The sequence below is a fragment of the Stigmatopora nigra genome, chromosome 18 (assembly GCF_051989575.1).
Source record: "Stigmatopora nigra isolate UIUO_SnigA chromosome 18, RoL_Snig_1.1, whole genome shotgun sequence".
NCBI classification, from domain to species: domain Eukaryota; kingdom Metazoa; phylum Chordata; class Actinopteri; order Syngnathiformes; family Syngnathidae; genus Stigmatopora; species Stigmatopora nigra.
The window spans coordinates 1,937,426-1,955,968 of NC_135525.1; the positions used below are offsets into that span (position 1 = coordinate 1,937,426).

At 39.4% G+C, this 18,543-nt stretch overlaps 1 long non-coding RNA gene across 1 annotated transcript; it reads right to left on the reverse strand.

The window, feature by feature from the left end:
- Window positions 1-7,474: 7,474 nt before the first annotated feature.
- Window positions 7,475-15,671, reverse strand: LOC144211258 (uncharacterized). The gene is made up of 3 exons (XR_013329556.1): window positions 15,521-15,671; window positions 12,640-12,712; window positions 7,475-7,641 (listed from the first exon to the last, which is right to left on the reverse strand). It is a non-coding gene; the product is annotated as an uncharacterized LOC144211258 (long non-coding RNA).
- Between the last annotated feature and the right edge of the window lie 2,872 nt (window positions 15,672-18,543).

Below are 18,543 nucleotides of genomic sequence, written 5' to 3' on the forward strand. Positions count from 1 at the left end.
TCCAACTCCGATATTCCATGAATGTCCTTTAAATTAACTATCAGATGATGTTTTTTCAGAGAAAAACAGCCCTCATTAATCTAAATTTCATGTTATTTAGGGAAAGGGGGGGAGGGTCATTTAAATACCACGAACCAATGGTCCTATGTCCAGGCCAACCGAGTCGTCAATGTATGCATCCATCTGTAGATAATGTCCTTCAGAAAAAAAGAAAGGGTGTCACGGTAAAAGATAAGGTGAAATTGATTTTGAATACACAATCGCTGACAAAATATGGAAACATCTGTGTAAATTCATGCATTTTTTTTTAATTGTGTTGAAAAAAAATCAGACCATAGACATGTCACATGGATCAGAATCCAAATCAATCATTGTCTTTGCCCTTCCCTACTGAGGTTACTTACCTAAGGCAGGTGGAAATGTTTTTATTTTACTGCAGATCGAAGGTCAGACGGAAGCCAGGGTGGAGCAGCCACTGGTGAGGGCGGTACTCGGACGTTTGGTCGCTGGACGTTTGGTCGCCGGACGTTTGGTCACCCGGACGTTTGCTTGAACAGTTTCAAATTATGACAGAGAGTTTACCGTTGAAACCAGCTCTCAAAATTGTAATCATGAGAGAGAGTTTAATATGTAAATATCGACTGTTGAAACCAGCACTCAAAATTATAATCACGATAGAGAGAGTGAGTTTAATATCTAAATATCTAATACCAAAATATCAATAAGAGCACTCATTTAACACATCTGCTGCTGCCATTGACTGCCGTAGGCGTCCAATGAACGTTCATTCTCTCTGGGAGAAGAATGTTAAAATACTTTAGATGGTCATTTTTACCACACAAATAAAAGTCTTTGTATACTTTTAGCCCAGAACTTTGACATTAAAATAGAAGGCAATAAGTAAAATTAACGTATTAAAAAAAAGACAGCAAATTCAGAGATGGTGTTTTCATTGAAGCAGTAAAACTTAAAAAATTCTGTACAAAAATTACATATACAAACTTTTACAATTTCTGTACAAAAATTATAGATACAAACTTACAAATTATGTACAAAGGGAATGCACAGATGGGAGTTTTTATTAAAACAGTAAAACTTACAAATTATATGCAATGGCTAGTAAGTACTTTACTTTGTTTGCAAATCGATCCGGGTTTTCATAGTCCTCCGAGAGCTTTTTCAACCGCTCATTAACAGCTGCGTGTTTCTTTTTGGTGTGTCTGGGAATATTACCACATGAAGCCTGTTGTATTGTTATTTCCCAGTCATTCTGCTCTAATTTGAGTTTGTATATAAGACAACATAAATGTGGATGGGCGACTGACATTCTACGTTGAAAAGCATGGTGCCAAACTTCCACTGAATTATTTGTGCTAAAAGAATGCTCTTATTGATAATTTTGATATTTCGACATTGCTGCATTGCAAGTTCTCCCAAAGAGAATGAAGGTTCATTGGACGCCTATGGCAGTCAATGGCAGCAGTCGATGTGCTAAATGAGTGCTCTGATGAAGGTTCATTAGACGCTTATGGCTGTCAAGGGCAGCACCCGATGTGTTAAATGAGTGCTCTTATTGATATTTTGATATTAGATATTTAGATATTAAACTCACTCTCTTATGATTGCAATTTTGAGAGATGGTTTCAACAGTAAACTCTCTGTCATAATTTGCTCATGATTATAATTTTGAGAGCTGGTTTCATCAGTAGATATTTAGATATTAAACTCACTCTCTCTCATAATTACAATTTAGAGAATTGGTTTCAACAGTAAATTCTCTGTCATAATTTGAACCTGTTACCAAAGTGACCAAATGTCCGGGGACCAAACATCTGGCGACCAAACGTCCGGTCACGGGTCAGGTCAATCACCATCAGTCACATTCAAAGGTCCAGTGTTTGCTCCCCTAGCATTCCCAAAGAACGGTGTGAAGTTAATGAATCCTTTACTCATGCAAAAAATAATAATGTGTGGAGGCCAGAGGACAAGCCAGGTTCCATTCCCGCAAAAGGTGGATCAGCACAATGCACAAATGCCAGGGAACTAGAGCGGACAACATCAGGACAGAGCCTAGTGACCCTGGGCCTACTTTGGGACAGTTTCTATCTTTGTTCATCTCAATTAAATACAAAATCTGATTTCAGCTGTAAAATATCAAGTGGAAGCTGTTTTCAGTAACTAATCTCATGAAAAGAAGAACTAAATGGTCATCACCCAGAATGGATGACAGGAGCACCTACCGAGAGTCAAATAATAAAAGAATCACATTTCATCATGGCTTGTCTCACATGTGTTTATAAATAAAAAGTACAATTCAAAGACAGGATATGAAGGAGTTAAGGATGATTGTAATGGATTGGATTGGATAACTTTAATCATTCCGTATTCGGGAAATTTCATTGTGACAGTAGCAAAAAAGGCATTATAAGTTAGACAGTAAAATCGCAAAGGCCACAGAACAACAAAGCACGAAAACATAAGAGTGTACAGAGCTACAGCTTCAGGCTCCTGTGTGAACGACGGTGAGGGTTATTAGTCTTACATTATTATATATTTGCTTAACTATTCAACTTTGCTCATTATCATTACTGGATTATTAGTTTCACATGATTATATATTTACATGAAATGAAGAATGCTTTGCTTTACTATTAAGCTTAGTTTTATATTATTATTATATAGTTTTCTTGCAATGAGGTAAATGCTTTGCTGCTGAGAACTTTAGGTACACTAAACACCAAAATGCGTTGGACCTTGGACTACTTGGAGTGAACTAAACAAAGAAGATTCAAAACACCTTGAGCTGCACATGACTTTCAAACCTTTATTTATTGTGACTATATTGATGTCTCACCTCTGTTTCCCACCCCTCCCTTGAGAGTCGAGATTTCCATTGTAACTAGGGTCCTTGAAGTTAATAAACAAGTAAAAAAGCGTGTGACGCCAGAACAGAGCAAGGACTCGGCATGAGCAGTTCTATGCTCCTTGCAAGAAAAAATCCAGAAGATTGTCTTTTCTCTTTATTTGTGTGTGCATTTGGGAATGCCTATTGGTGAACCTATCAATAAGTTATATGGTTTAGTTGCATTAAAGGGCACAGTTATGTAACTCGGCTTAATATATAAATCCTGGCCAACGGGGAGTTGGTGGTTCAATTTTAAGAAATATGCATGTAGCCATAATTAGTTTCTGAATGTTAACTAATGTTAATGTAACTAATGCAGAGAACTGCAGAGCTGTTTTTCTCTTCCCGGCTGGAGAGGAGATTTTTTGATCTCCTGAGAAGAACCCAGCCCGGTATGCTTTTTTTGTATTTTTTTCCTATTTTTTAGTTTACATAATTTTTGCTTTTATCATTCTATTGTCTCGGAATCTAGTCTGTACCTTCTAATGGTCACTAGTGAGAAGTAAGGAATTTGCATATGGAGGAAGCCAGCCTTGGTATCTATTGCAGTACTCCAAAAAAACATCTTCAACAGTAAACAAGAGCAGTTTTGATTGGTGTATGTTTTAGTTAATTTACAGGATGGAAAGCGAAACACTACGAGATGGAAGTGGGTTGAGTTGAGACTATTGCACCTGGAACGAGCGACCAGGCCTACCACGTCTCCTGATAGAGCAACCTGGACAGTCCTTGCCCAACATACATTCCCCCACCCAATGGGGACCAATGCAGGCCAGTGCGGGTGCACAAGTCATCAAAGCTCAAATCACAACATCCATTTCTGTCTCAGTGTAAAACAATCAGTTTTCTTTGAAATTGCTTAGAACATTGGATCACAACAAAAGAAGGCTATTCCACCTAGAGAATCTTAAGTAAGCAATAATAATAGCAAATAAATCTATTGAGAAGTAAAGACAATTAATAGAGGTATGTTTGATTTCACTTTTGTATCTGATAATGTAACATGATAGGTTTGAAACATGCATTCTTAATCACCCTGATCAAAGTGATTGCTTCTATTTGATCATTGGTTTGTGTAGCCTGGTAACAGTAAAGTGTGACCACAGTTTATAGTCCTGGCATTTGCTTTATAATCAATTGTTCCTTTGTTCTGAAAGTTGCAGCAAATTCTTTAAAAGAACGACAGTATTGTAAAACTTTTACTGAACTATGTCCCGACATCCTGTCTTGCTTCAGTTTGTCAGTCTTGTCTTTGTCATTTATCTCACAAAATCCTTTAGAACAAAATTAGGAACACTACAGTGGTACCTCGAGATATGAGCTTAATTTATTCTCGGACTGAGCTCATGTGTCGATTTACTTGTAACTCAAATTAACGTTTCCCATGGAAATGAATTAAAAACAAATGAATTAATTCCAACCCTCTGAAAAAACACCTAAAACCGGATATTAGATTGGAAAAACATTCTTCTTTGTTATAATTTGCCATCTATTAACAAAGTAACAAATAACTAGTGGTTTAATAAAACTAAAATGTTATTAATAGTACTAAAATGAGACGGATTTCGCAGAGGGGAGAGAGACATTTTGCACGGCAACGTGCTCAAAACATAACATAAACACATTTAAATGAACTTGGATTACGAGGCAGACACACTCAAGAATAAGTTTAATGTAACCTGACACTAAACTTAATTCAAATTTAGTTTAGTTTAGTTACATTTTTATAACTTTCTTCTCCAGGGGTGGCTCTATTTCCCCCGCCTAGTCCCTGAATTTCAGATGCAACCTATCGAGGGTTGTTTGCTTTTGGAGTTCGTTCAAAATATTTTGAAAACGATGCACACAAATGTCATCTGAGAATGAGCGTCCTCAGGCAATATTTGTAATCTCTTTATTTGTGGTATTGGTAGCCTCCGGAGTGGAGTGTATAAGGGGGTGAGGGAAGTGTGTGGCTCTATAAGCATGTTTGATGTTAGAATAACATAGGCAGAACAGTCTTTAAACATGCTTGGCTGAAGTCACTGGCGACAATAAAGACTCCATCGTAGTGGTCAAGGAGGCTAGGTGCCGTGCTAACGTTAGCATCCAGTGGGATGTAAACAGCCATTACAATGACTACCGTTAGGTCCCTTGATGGATAGGAAGGCCTGCACAGAACTGCCAAGCTCTAAATCAGGAGAAGAGTGAGTGTTAATGATCCTACTGTTGCAGCACCAGTCTTTGTGTTTGTACGGCATCCCCGCATTTGCTTTCTTTCGCTTCGCCATCTCCGTCGTACGCTGGATGGGCTGACTATCCACAGAGATCCCTGTGATCAGGAGATGTCCTCAGGGATATTGCAGGTTTGTTGGTAATCTGTTGTGATGGACATCTCCTACCGAGAGTAATTAAATCCTGCCGACTGTAGAAAACGTAGATGTTCGTAAATAACCCTAAGACTGAGGAAACAAAGCACTAAACTGGGGAGCAAATAGCCGCTGCGGCCATGCACGCCGCCATCTTGATTTTCTATTTTTTAAAGTTTTTTTTTTACTGATAGTGGCCTTTGTTATTGTGGTCCAGGGTCTCTGTAGGTCATTCACTAGGTTCTCCCGTGTGGTTCTGGAATTTTTGCTCAGCATTCTTGTTATCATTTTGACACCATGGAGCGAGATCTTGCATGAAGCCCCAGATTGAGGGAGATTATCAGTGGTCTTGTATGTCTTCCATTTTCTAATAGTTGATCCCACAGTTGATTTCTTTACACAAATCATTTTACCTATTGCAGATTCAGTCTTCCCAGCCTGGTGCAAGTGTAGAAATTTGTCTCTGGTGTCCTTCGTCAGCTCTATGGTCATGGCCATAGTGGAGTTTGGAGTGTGAGAGGCTGAGGTTGTGGACATGTGTCTTTTACACAAATAATGAGTTAAAACATGCTATTAATGCAGGTAACAAGTGGAGATCTTGTTAGACCTCGTTAGAAGTTAGACGTCTTTGACAACCAGAAATCTTGATTGTTTTTAGGTGACCAAATACTTATTTTCCACTCTAATTTTGGAAATAAATTCTGTTTTTTTTTCACATTCTGTCTCTCATGGTTGAGGTTTACCCATTGAAGATGATGACATATTTTAACCATATAATCTAATGAAGACTATGATGTGTTTTACGCATTCATTTTATTATAGCTGCTTCATTTCTATATATTGCTGTTTTATGATTATCAAATGGAGATATACTTTGCCTATTCATTTTATTGTAGCTGATTCATTTTGTATGTTGCTGTTGTATGATTGAGCACTTGTTTTTAACTTAGTATCAGACAGACAGTCAAGGTCCCCCTATAATGAGGCCTTTACAAAGAACAGGCCATTTGTCCAAATTCCTTGTGCCTTTACAAAGAATAAGCCCTTTGTCCAAAATCCTTGTTGATTAACAGGAGTCTCCAAGGCAGTCAAGACTGAGAAGGGAGGCAAACGGTGTAAATCTTCAAGTCCAAGCTGATAAGGAGTCAACCGATGTTGATCTCCAAGGCCAACGGAGATGCGTGGACAATGGACAAGGGAATCCAGAGCAAAGACAGACTCTTGGACAGTCGTGAATCAGTCAACATTGTGTTGTTAATCAGCTAATGAATATTCCTTTTTGTATAATTATAACCGGGCAAACTTGCATGTGGACACTGTTCTTTGGAGCATCGGACTCTGGTGGCCGCTTTGGAGCGTCGGACTCCGTCGGTCGCTTGGAGCGTTGAACTCAGTAAACCGCTTTGGAGCGTCGGACTATGATGGCGGCTTTCCAGTGTCGGATCCCTTTGCCCATTTTTATGCACAAAGTGTGGATGACCGCTTGCAAGTGTGGTATAAGGACACACACCGACAAAAAGGCAAAAAGATGACTTATGTGAAGGGGGAAACACGAAACATAAGTTAAAAACACACAAGAAACCCCAACAAAACATGGCATAATGAAATACCTTCTTGATGATAAGGGTCTCTCTCTGAACGTGAAACCCCAGCAGTCTCAATTATAGGCACTGGTTGAATAAAGTCATCAAGATCTGTAGCAAGCATCCTTTTGAAAATAAAAAGTGAGAACTGGTATTATAGTAACGTAAATATTATTTATATATATCATTTCTTTATATATGTGTATGTATGTATGTATGTATATATATATATATATATATATATATATATATATATATATATATATATATATATATTTATATATATATATATATATATATATATATATATATATATATATATATATATATATATATATATATATATATATATATATATATATATATATATATATATATATATATATATATATATATATATATATATATATATATATATATATATATATATATATATATATATATATATATATATATATATATATATATATATATATATATATATATATATATATATATATATATATATATATATATATATATATATATATATATATATATATATATATATATATATATATATATATATATATATATATATATATATATATATATATATATAAAAGCAAAAACGGTACCTCTTATACCTGTTATGCTGGCAATTAAACAGGTAATCGGGGATGGTCGATGAGGACATGCCTGGTGACACTACTTCTGTCTCAATACAAGCCATCAGATCCAGGACAAAGTCCGATCCAGCCAAATCAGACCATCGATCATAAGTCAGAAGAGACACAGACCATCCCTCTGTGGCCTCTTTCACTCCTCTATAAATACCAGTAAATAATTGTTTGAATACATGTACAGTGCCGTAAAAAGTATTTGCCCCTATCCTGATGTCTGTTATTTGCATATTTATCGCACAGAAAGATTTCAGATCATTACATTCATTTTAGTATGACACAGAGACAACCCAAGGAAATAGAAAATGCAGTTTCTAAATGATGATTTTATTTACCAAGGCAGAAAAAATACAAACTTGTCACGCCCTCTGTGAAAAAGTAATGGCCCCCTGAACCTAAAAGCAGGTCGTGACGCCTTTTGCAGCAATTGGTGAGTCTTTCACAATGCTTTGGAGGAATTCTAGCCCAGTCTTCTGTGCAGAGTTGTTTCAATTCTTCAATATTAGAGTTTTCTAGTATGAACAGCCCGTTTCGAATCACACCACAGCATTCAAAATGTTTGCCCTTACGCCATTGATGTTCATCGCTGTCTTTTCCCGGGAAAATCAACCCCCTTTCGTAATGCCCGAAAAGCTCCAGTATTTGTATTTAATCATTGAATGCTGCAAAGAAGTGGATTTTACCCCATTTTCGCTCCCCGCTAAAAGATGCAGCAGTAAGGATTTTAAAAGAGTAGACTTAGTTTTGAACTCATTTTAAATGAATAAAGGATCCAAATACAATACCACCCATCTGTATTTGTTTTGGTGTTTTGTTGTTATGTTTTGTGTATTACCAATAATAGGTTTTCATCAATAAATACGATAATATAATAGCAGTTGGAGAGGTTGAAGGAAAATACAAGTTAATTATATTGGTGGAATAAATAAGTAAAGTGGAGGAAACAGAGGAGGAGGCAACAGTATATAATTTTTGGCCTCTGCCTCACAAATCTGATTTTAAAACGACAGTAATGTTCATACTGCCCAAAGAGGTTAAAACCAAAATAGAAGATCAATTTGGCAGTTTTACTATTGTCTGTGAACAACAGAAATGATTGATGTCACATTTTATGAGTCGAAATGTTACTAAAATTGCTGCAGACTATATAAAAATGCAGGAAGGGCAAATTAAACTCCTCAAACTTCAGTTAAGATCCACCCGGGGAGAGGTTGCCTAGAAAAATGTCAAAACTCAATTGCCTCAGGTCTGGCAATCTCCGGCATCCAACCCCAATGCAAATGCTAAATTAGAATTCCAAAAGCAGGGGGGCATTGAAAGGGGGCGTGGAGGCGGGAGGGTTACACGCATGCAACAGTCCCAACAAGTGACAACTGTTGATTGGCTATACAGGACAAAAGGCTGCAAGAAGGAGTTGGGAAAGGCTAAAAATGTCGTATTCGAACTAGTAGAGGCTGTCACATCTGACACTTGCGGTCGAGCATATAGTATCACCTGATAGACCAATCAGGAATTTGGCTCCCCCCATTTGCCTAAAATGTCCTCTCACAACAGTTTCCATAGGAGAGGACAGACACCCGCCCCTATCTCAGTGAAAACAATAATTATTTTAAAATTGTATAGAGCATTGGACAACAACAGAAAAAACTATTCCACCTGGAGAATCTTAAACAAGTGATAATAATGATAACAAATATATCTATTGCGAATTAAAGTGAATGGCAAGGAATATAAATATAGTATAATTAGGATACATCAGTCGTGTTGAAATGTAATTAACAAAGACTGGTATTTTTGACTTCACTTTTGTCTTTGCGTAGGACCATGTCTGACATGTTTACATTTTAGACATGTTTACATTTCAGCCTACATTTTACATCATTGGTTAACTCTTTACTCTCAAGGCTCCAAGGAGTGGAGGATCTTTTAAAATCCAAGAGGGTGGCGCATACGGGTGCAGTGGCTCCTTGCTCTCCAGTTTCGTTCGTTATTTACTAACATCTACGAGGCAAACTTTTTCTACAATCGCCAGGATCGAATTACACTTAGGAGGAGATGCGATGTATCCATCACCGAGACCGCCGGGATCTCCACGTATCGTCAGCCCACTCAGAGTACGTCAGAGGTGGCAAAAGTTTAAAAAAAGCAAAAGCGCGAATGCCGGGTGGCCCTAGCTGCTAAGCTACGGCAGCAACCACACTGGGCACCGCTTCCGAGTATCTTTTTGACCAACGCGAGATCCATCACCCACAAAATGGATGAGTTGGAACTTCAGATTGCAACCAACAGCTTTGTCAGAAACTGCAACATTAATCTCATCACGGAAACGTGGCTACAGCCGCACAATCCCTGACGCCGCGGTATCGCTAGTTAACTGGACACCATTTCGAAACGATCGTTCATAAGAATAAACAGGGAAAAGGAAAGGAGGGGGTCTTTGCGTGTTCATACACAATGAATGGTGTTGCGACAGTATGGTCATTAACACTCACTGTTCCCCGGATTTTGAGCTATTAGCGGAACGATACAGGCCCTTCTATCTACCTAGGTAGCCAACAGCAATCATTGTAATGGCAATCTAAATTCCACCGGATGCTAACGTTAGCACATCACTTAACCTCCTGCTAACGGCTGTAAACAAACAGCAGCTTGACCACCCCAATGAAGTCTTTATTGTCGCTGGTGACTTCAACAAAGCGTGTTTAAAGACTGTTCTGCCTAAGTTTATCCAATACGTGAAGTGTCACACCAGAGAAGCCAAAATTTTAGACCATGTTTATTCTAATATCAAACAAGCTTAGAGAGCCACTTCCCTCCCTCACCTGGCTGGATCAGACCATCTCTGCCTGTCCCTCACCCCCATATACACTCCACTCCGGGGGCTAACAAGGCCACAAATTAAGATAATAAAAACTTGGCCCGAGGACACCCTTTCTCAGCTGCAGGACTGCTTTTCCCGCACCAACTGGGAACTTTTCAAACACCACAACCTCCAGGACTACACGGACACTACTTTCCTGCATCAAAAACTGCACGGACAACGTCACTGTTAATAAACGGATATGGGTTTTTCCTAACCACAAACCATGGATGACCAAGCAGACACCGTGACCGGACGTTTGGTCGACGGTCTTTTGGTCGCTGGACGTTTGGTCACCGGATGTTTGGTCACCGGATGTTTGGTCACCGGATGTTTGGTCACCGGATGTTTGGTCACCGGATGTTTGGTCACCGGATGTTTGGTCACCGGATGTTTGGTCACCGGATGTTTGGTCACCGGATGTTTGGTCACCGGATGTTTGGTCACCGGATGTTTGGTCACCGGATGTTTGGTCACCGGATGTTTGGTCACCGGATGTTTGGTCGCCCAGATGTTTGGTCGCCCGAACGTTTGGTCGCCCGAACGTTTGGTCGCCGGTCTTTTGGTCGCCGGTCTTTTTGTCTTTGACTTTGGTAGAACAGGTTCAAATTATGTCAGTGTTTACTGTTTAAACCAGCTCTCAAAATTATATTCATGAGAGAGTATTAGTTCTCAAAATTCTATTCATAAGAGAAAGTTTAATATCTAAATATCTACTGTTGATTCATTAGACTGGTTAGAGAGAGTTTGATATCTAAATATCTACTGTTGATTCATTAGACTGGTTAGAGAAAGTTTGATATCTAAATATCTACTGTTGAAACCATTCACCAAAGAGTTTAATATCTAAATATCTACTGTTGATTCATGCGAGAAAGTTTGATATCTAAATATCTACTGTTGAAACCATTCACCAGAGAGTTTAATATCTACTGTTGATTCATGCGAGAGAGTTTGATATCTAAATATCTACTGTTGATTCATGTGAGAGAGTTTGATATCTAAATATCTACTGTTGAAACCATTCACCAGAGAGTTTAATATCTACTGTTGATTCATGCGAGAGAGTTTGATATCTAAATATCTACTGTTGATTCATGCGAGAGAGTTTGATATCTAAATATCTACTGTTGATTCATGCGAGAGAGTTTGATATCTAAATATCTACTGTTGAAACCATTCATTAGAGTGTTTAATATCTAAATACCTAATATCAAAATATCAATAAGAGCACTAATTTAACACACAATTAATTTTACTTATTGCCTTTAATTTTAATGTTAAAGTTCCGGGCTAAAAGGATACTAAAACATTAATTTGTTTGATAAAAATTACCATCTCAAGTATTTCAGCATTACAAGTTCTCCCAGAGAGAATGAAGATTCATTGGACGCCTACGAAGGTCAATGTCCGCAGCCGATGTGTTAATGAGGGCTTTTATTGATATTTTGATATTAGATATTTAGATATTAAACACTCATGAATGGTTTCAACAGTAGATATTCAGATATTAAACTCTCTAATGATCCAACAGCAGATATTCATGTCAGGGGTGGCCCGTTTGTCCCTCCTGGCCTGCCGTAGAGGCAGAGCAGCTGGAATCAATGTGTTGATGACTTCCTGAGTTTGTATTTAAACACCAATTAGTTCTATTATCATTGTTGGCTCGTTCCTGCACAATTCCTGCATGTTCCTGGATGTCACTGCATGGATTCAATATCCATGCAGCCACGCTACCTTTCAAATTAGTCAAAGTTATTTAGTGATTTAACAAAGATGCGGGCAATTACTTTTTCACAGAGGGCCAAACAAGTTTGGAATTTTTTTCCGCCATTTAAATAAAATTCTCATTTAGAAACTTCATTTCCTCTTTCCTTGGGTTGTCTCTGTGTTATATGAAAATTGATTTGATGGTCTGATGAAACCTGTGTGGGTGATAAATATGCAAAAAACACAGAAATCACTAAGGGGTCAAATACTTTCACAGCACTGTATAGACCTAGGCCAGGGGTTTCAAACAGACTTTGCAAAGGGCCGCTGTAATGGGTCTTGGTCCTTGGCCGGTCGATCTGGTGCCGACAGTTTAACCAATGCGGTGTCTTCTAAAAATTAGTAGTGCTTGACTCCAATCAACTGATTACACTTGCAAAATATAGTATTCTCTTGTACAGTTTGAATGAAAACCTGCACCCATTACGCCCTTTGAGGACTGGTTTGACACCCCTGACCTATATCTGTGTCCATGAAGAGAGCATTGGTTGTCAAAATACTGATTGAAGTACCTGGACTGGAGAAACAATGAAGCAAGCTGTTCTCCAGTTGTCCAGGACTCTACTTCAGTTGTGATCTTCTCTTCTACGAATGAAGACATGCATTTCAATAAATCCCAAAGGAACTACATTCATAGATTTAGGTTAGATTACATTACAAATTTATTTCAACCTGTATTTGGGAAACTCCCTTCGTCTCAGTAGCAAGAAAGTAGCAGACAAAGAAGACATTGTAGACCTAGGTAAAAGAAACTGGAGCCACACATGGTGGGGACTTTCTGCAGACTGAGACTGGGGTTAAATATGCAGAATCACTCTTTCAAGCTGACCCACACAGTCCCTCAGTAGTCTAAAGCTGATTCTTCCTTGCCTAGATCCTCCTAAATTGTCCTATCACTCGATCAGTAGCAGCGGCGAGGCCGTTGGGGGGCTTCAAAGCACGCAAGCACACATCTCCCCCGTTGCAGTCCGGCAAACACCGACAGCTCCTCTTTCTGACCAGTGAGAGATCTCACGCTCCCAGAACAATAATAGAATGCTCGGTCTGGAGCTTCGCCCTTTTCTCCCAGCACTATCGTCCACTGTTGACAGCTGATCCGGTGTGCATGATGGCGGAGGCATCACTGAATGACTCCAAAGCTGTCTAGGACTAGCGCAAAGAAACTAAGCCATGCGACGGGTGGAGTCGAGTCTCACACAACGATTTGTGCTGCAACATTAGGATCATTAACACTCACTCTTGCACTAGCACGACACACAATCGCTTCTGTATATAACTTAGGGGTGTGCAATAACAATGTGCTGGTGGTGGTTTGATTGGGAGTGCGGATGGTCATTTGTCTCTCTGTGTGCTCTACGACTGACTGGCAACATTCTAGGGTCTAGTCTGCCTTTCATCTGAAGACATCTGGGTTAGGCTCCAACAACCTCCGCGAACCTTTCCGGGATGCGCGGTACTGAAAGATGAATGATGATTGGTCTGAAGTGTCGCTTATTCTCCTGGCACTTTTGTCCAGCTCCGAAGTTCCAGCAGCATCGAGGTGTTGCTCTTGCTGCTGCATATTGTTCACAGCTGATCCAATGCGTATGACAGTGGAGGCATGGCTGAATGGTTCCAAAAAAGCTACTAAAGTAATAGAACAAAGAAAGTTGTAAAAACATTAAAGTAAAAAGTAAAAAGTACAAGGTAAAGTACCAAGGAAGGTATTAAGAAATTGTAAAATTTAATAAAAAAAATAATTAAGAACTGATAGAAAGGCTGTATAACACAAAAAAACAATAAGAACGGAGAGAGCTACTGCCGACTGATGCGCCATCTTGAAAAAAAAATGGTTATCTGTGTTTGTTTGTTGTTGCGTCCAGAGACTCAGCGAGTGGTGCACTCTCAACAACTTGGCGCTGAACGTCTCCAAAACCACGGAACACATCCTAAACTTCATTGATTAGGGCGGCCAAGTGGATGAGTGGGTAGCTCGTTGGCCTCACAGTGGGGGACCCGGGTTCAAATCCAGCTCGGTCCACCTGCGTGGAGTTTGCATGTTCACCGGCCTGTGTGTCTGTGTCTATATGTGTCTGTGTGTGTCTGTGTGTGTCTGTGTGTGTGTGTCTGTGTGTGTGTGTCTGTGTGTGTGTGTCTGTGTGTGTGTGTCTGTGTGTGTGTGTGTGTCTGTGTGTGTGTCTGTGTGTGTGTGTCTGTGTGTGTGTGTGTGTCTGTGTGTGTGTGTCTGTGTGTGTGTGTGTGTCTGTGTGTGTGTCTGTGTGTGTGTCTGTGTGTGTGTCTGTGTGTGTGTGTCTGTGTGTGTGTGTGTCTGTGTGTGTGTGTGTCTGTGTGTGTCTGTGTGTGTGTGTCTGTGTGTGTGTGTCTGTGTGTGTCTGTTTGTGTCTCTGTGTGTGTGTGTGTCTGTGTGTGTGTCTTTGTGTGTGTGTCTTTGTGTGTGTGTGCTCATCATTATTAGTATCATACTAGCTTGCAACGAAGTAAAATCTTTGCTGCTGAAAACCTTGGGTTCGATTAAACAAAGAGAAGCCAAAACACCTTGGACTGGTTAGAGTGGACAAAACAAAGAGGATCCAGAACACCTTGAGCTGCACCTGCATCCACCACAGACAATCCATGAGAATCCCAGATCTTCATTTCTTTTGACTATTAACTCACTTGTGTTTCCACCCGTCCCCTTTACATTTGAGATGTACATTGTAATCAGGGGACTTGAATTTAATAATAATACATAAAAGACGTGTAAGGTCTTTTAACGACCACCTATTACCACTTGTTTATTTGATGTAAGGCAGCAGAAAGAAGTGAAGAAGCCCATATGCACTCATTAAAAGAAACAGATATGTCTTGTAAACAACATGATTGACCTTGGTAAATAGATAAAGCAATCCCAGGACATCTATAGACAGAAAATGCAATGACAGTAAGTCATGGTTGTCCACTAATGAATACAATTTTCTGGTCTTGTCGAAAGTTACAACTCAAGCCAATATAGCAAAACCAAGATTACCCACGCGAATCAAAAATTGTCACAGGAAGTTCTTTCTCTGTGACACATGCAGTACACCCTTATTTTCTTTTAAAATGATTCTATTATTCTATTATGATCTACAAAAGCATTTTCACATGGATTGGGGAAATCGTTAAGGACATTGATTTGCTACTACTACTCTTTTGAATCTGGGTGGTTTGCAAAATTCAGTTTTTTGCTGGGATAATAATCCATTTATCACAACAATCCGATAAAGCAGGATATACTCTCAAATATTAGCATTTTTGCCTGAAAAGATCTTAGGATCAAAGTATGGTTACCATTTTAAGACACCTTCACACAAGTGTGCACAAGGGAAATTGCAATTGTTAGTTTGAATGGGAATTTAACAATGGCATTCTTACCGTTGAATGCATAGACATCCACAACCATTTTCCCTTTTCTTTTGTTGGAGATCCACTCAAGCTGTGTTGGGGGATACGTACGAGAAGTGGGCGCTTGGAACGCCATGGACATGAGCAGTTTGTGCTGGCATAGTGATCGGTAATCCATGGGCCCATGATCAGATATATACCTGAAAGGGAGTTAGAAAAATATTGGCAGATTTTGTGTGAGGCCCACCTCCATATTCACATGAGACAAATAATTATATTGGAAAATGTAACACATACACTGTGTAATTTTCTGTAATTCTTTCTTCTCTATATCTATATACATTTTTTATGCTCGTTATCCTCCAGAGGGTCTTGAAGTCCTGGAGCCTTTACCACCTAATTACGAGCAGTTGATAGTATTCACCCTGAATTGGTTGCCAGCAAATTACAGGCATGACCTAGAGAAAACCCATGCAGGCACAGGGGAAATCCTGCACACTCTTTTATAGGAAGGCCGTAGCCCAGAATTGAACTCTTGATCTTAGAACTGTTAGACGGAGTTGTTAACCCGTTTCACTGCGCCACCACTAATTAGACCACACGGATCAACATTGGCCTAATGCAATATTAAGAAACAAGGGAAGACAAAGCAGGGACAAAAGATGGAAATTAGCCAACGGCTACAATCTTAAATTTGTACATATGTTCTTATGGATCAAATAAATGAAACTCTAACTGAAACACAATAAGCTGGGACTCTTCATGTTTGTCACTAGACGAGGAGTTTGCTCAACTGTGCTAGAGGCAAGGCGAAAGGCTTCGTCCATAACATAGCAACATACGGTGCTTTGTCAATCTAGTGGTTATGCTAAAACATTAGCTATTGCTATCACGATTCACGGCTTTAAGAATAAGTCTGCATCGTAATCTATGTTCATTTAAATTTGTTTATGTTATGTTACGAGCGCGTTGCCGTGCAGGCAGGGTGGAGGCGTGACAAATAGAGACAACCCGGTGTGACCAGACGTTTCGTCGACGGACACTTGGTCGACGGACAGTTCTTCACCGGACATTTCGTCGAACGGACGTTTGGTCGAACGGACGTTTGGTTAAACGGACGTTTGGTCGAACGGACGTTTGGTCGAACGGACGTTTGGTCGAACGGACGTTTGGTTGAACGGACGTTTGGTCGAACGGACGTTTGGTCGAACGGACGTTTGGTCGAACGGACGTTGAGTCGAACGGACGTTTGGTCGAACGGACGTTTGGTCGAACAGACGTTTGGTCGAACCGACGTTTGACATTTCGTCGCCGGATTCGCCGCCGGATATTATGTCAAACGGAAAATTCTTCGCCGGATTTGCTCGCTCTCAAAATTTTGTGGTCTAAGAATATATTTTAAAAAGGGATGGGCAATTAATTTCACAAAGGGAATTGTGGGAGAGACTTAGCTGACTGGATTAATAATTGTTGGTTCATGTCGAGCCAGGCAGCCAAATTGGTTTTACAATTGTTTGTTTAGCCAGTGGAATGTAGGATCGGCCAAATAGCGGGCCTTGTAATTGTTTGTTCAGATCGTAGTATGTAAGGTAGACTGGCCGAACTGATTTTATTATTGTTTGTTTAGATCGCAAATCCAAGATAGTCCAACTAGCTGGCCTTGTGATTATTTGTTCAGATCTTAGAATATCAGATAGACTGGCCAAACTAATTTTATTATTGTTTGTTAAGATCGTAGAAATCAAGATAGGTCAACTTGCTAGCCTTGCAAGTGTTTGTTCGAATTACGCGATGTAAGATAGGCTACGGCATTTTGTGTGAGCTATAAAAAATATTGTTTTTGTGTACAATTTAGCCCTGCAAATGTCTAACCATATCAGCCTAAAGTTTGTTTGCATAAACTTTGTCCTACACCGCGGTCCAAGAAACCTTACCCTATTTTGCCTATATAAAGACGGACCCACCGTTCATTTAGAGAGAGTTGCAGGAACATCGCGCTGAACAGCACTCCACTGTTAGAGCTCTAACTCTCCACTTTGCAGTCCGGTAATAATCCTATTTCCTATTCAAATTGATCTCACTCTTTCTTAACCTGCTCCCGAAGTTGTATTTTCAGACCTATCAGAATTAACCTGTGGTTATAATCTTACATATTTACATGTATATGTTCATTAATTTGTATAGTCCCTTTATCCAATAAATCTAACTCAGACTCAAGTGCAGTTCAAATTGCAGTTGCCAGACAACGAATCCATTGAAAGTGGAACCTCTGGTTGAAATGTACTGTTGACAAGCGCAGTGAATGAATGGGCTCTTTAACTGCCATTCGGCCAATGAAAATGGATTGGACGCCTATTGCCGTCAATGGCAGAATATGAGTTAACCTCACACATTGACTTGTCAAAGCTTTTCTGTGGAATTTTGTCTATTCAATACTGATCGATTCTTCAAGGGACAGCACAACAAACTAACCAGAGGTGCTACTATGTGCCATGACATGTTTGCAATGTTGATGTGACTTAAAAGGGACAGGCACACTGCACACAAAACGTTTATGTAGACATCTTTCCAAAAACAAAATGAGGAACTAGTTACGACGCTAAGTGATCGACTCTGAGTTTCTGAAGAAAGTGTATGGTTGCGTTTTCTTGGTGTTAGAAAAAAGCTTGTGTGTGAATTGCTGGCATCGGACGAACTTAACCTACAGCTTTATTGTTTGCAGAGAATGCACATTGCACAATAGCACCCTTGGCAACTTTCTCTTGCGTTTGTGTAGCAGCATCAGGGTTTCGGAGGTCATATGTCCTGTTTGAACAGATGTGACCTCTGTCCATGGTGCTGACTGACCAGTAAAACAATGATTTAGGGAAGCATTAATTCGGTCTATTTCCTATGTAATACTGATTAATGAATGTTGTTTAATGTCGCCCTTTCTCCAATGAACGTAGTTTCCTATTCAAACAACAATAAATGAACAAACCAATGGTGATAAACACATGGCCTTCATGTTGTAGTAGCACCTCTGATCAGGTTGTTGTGCTGTCCATTGCAGA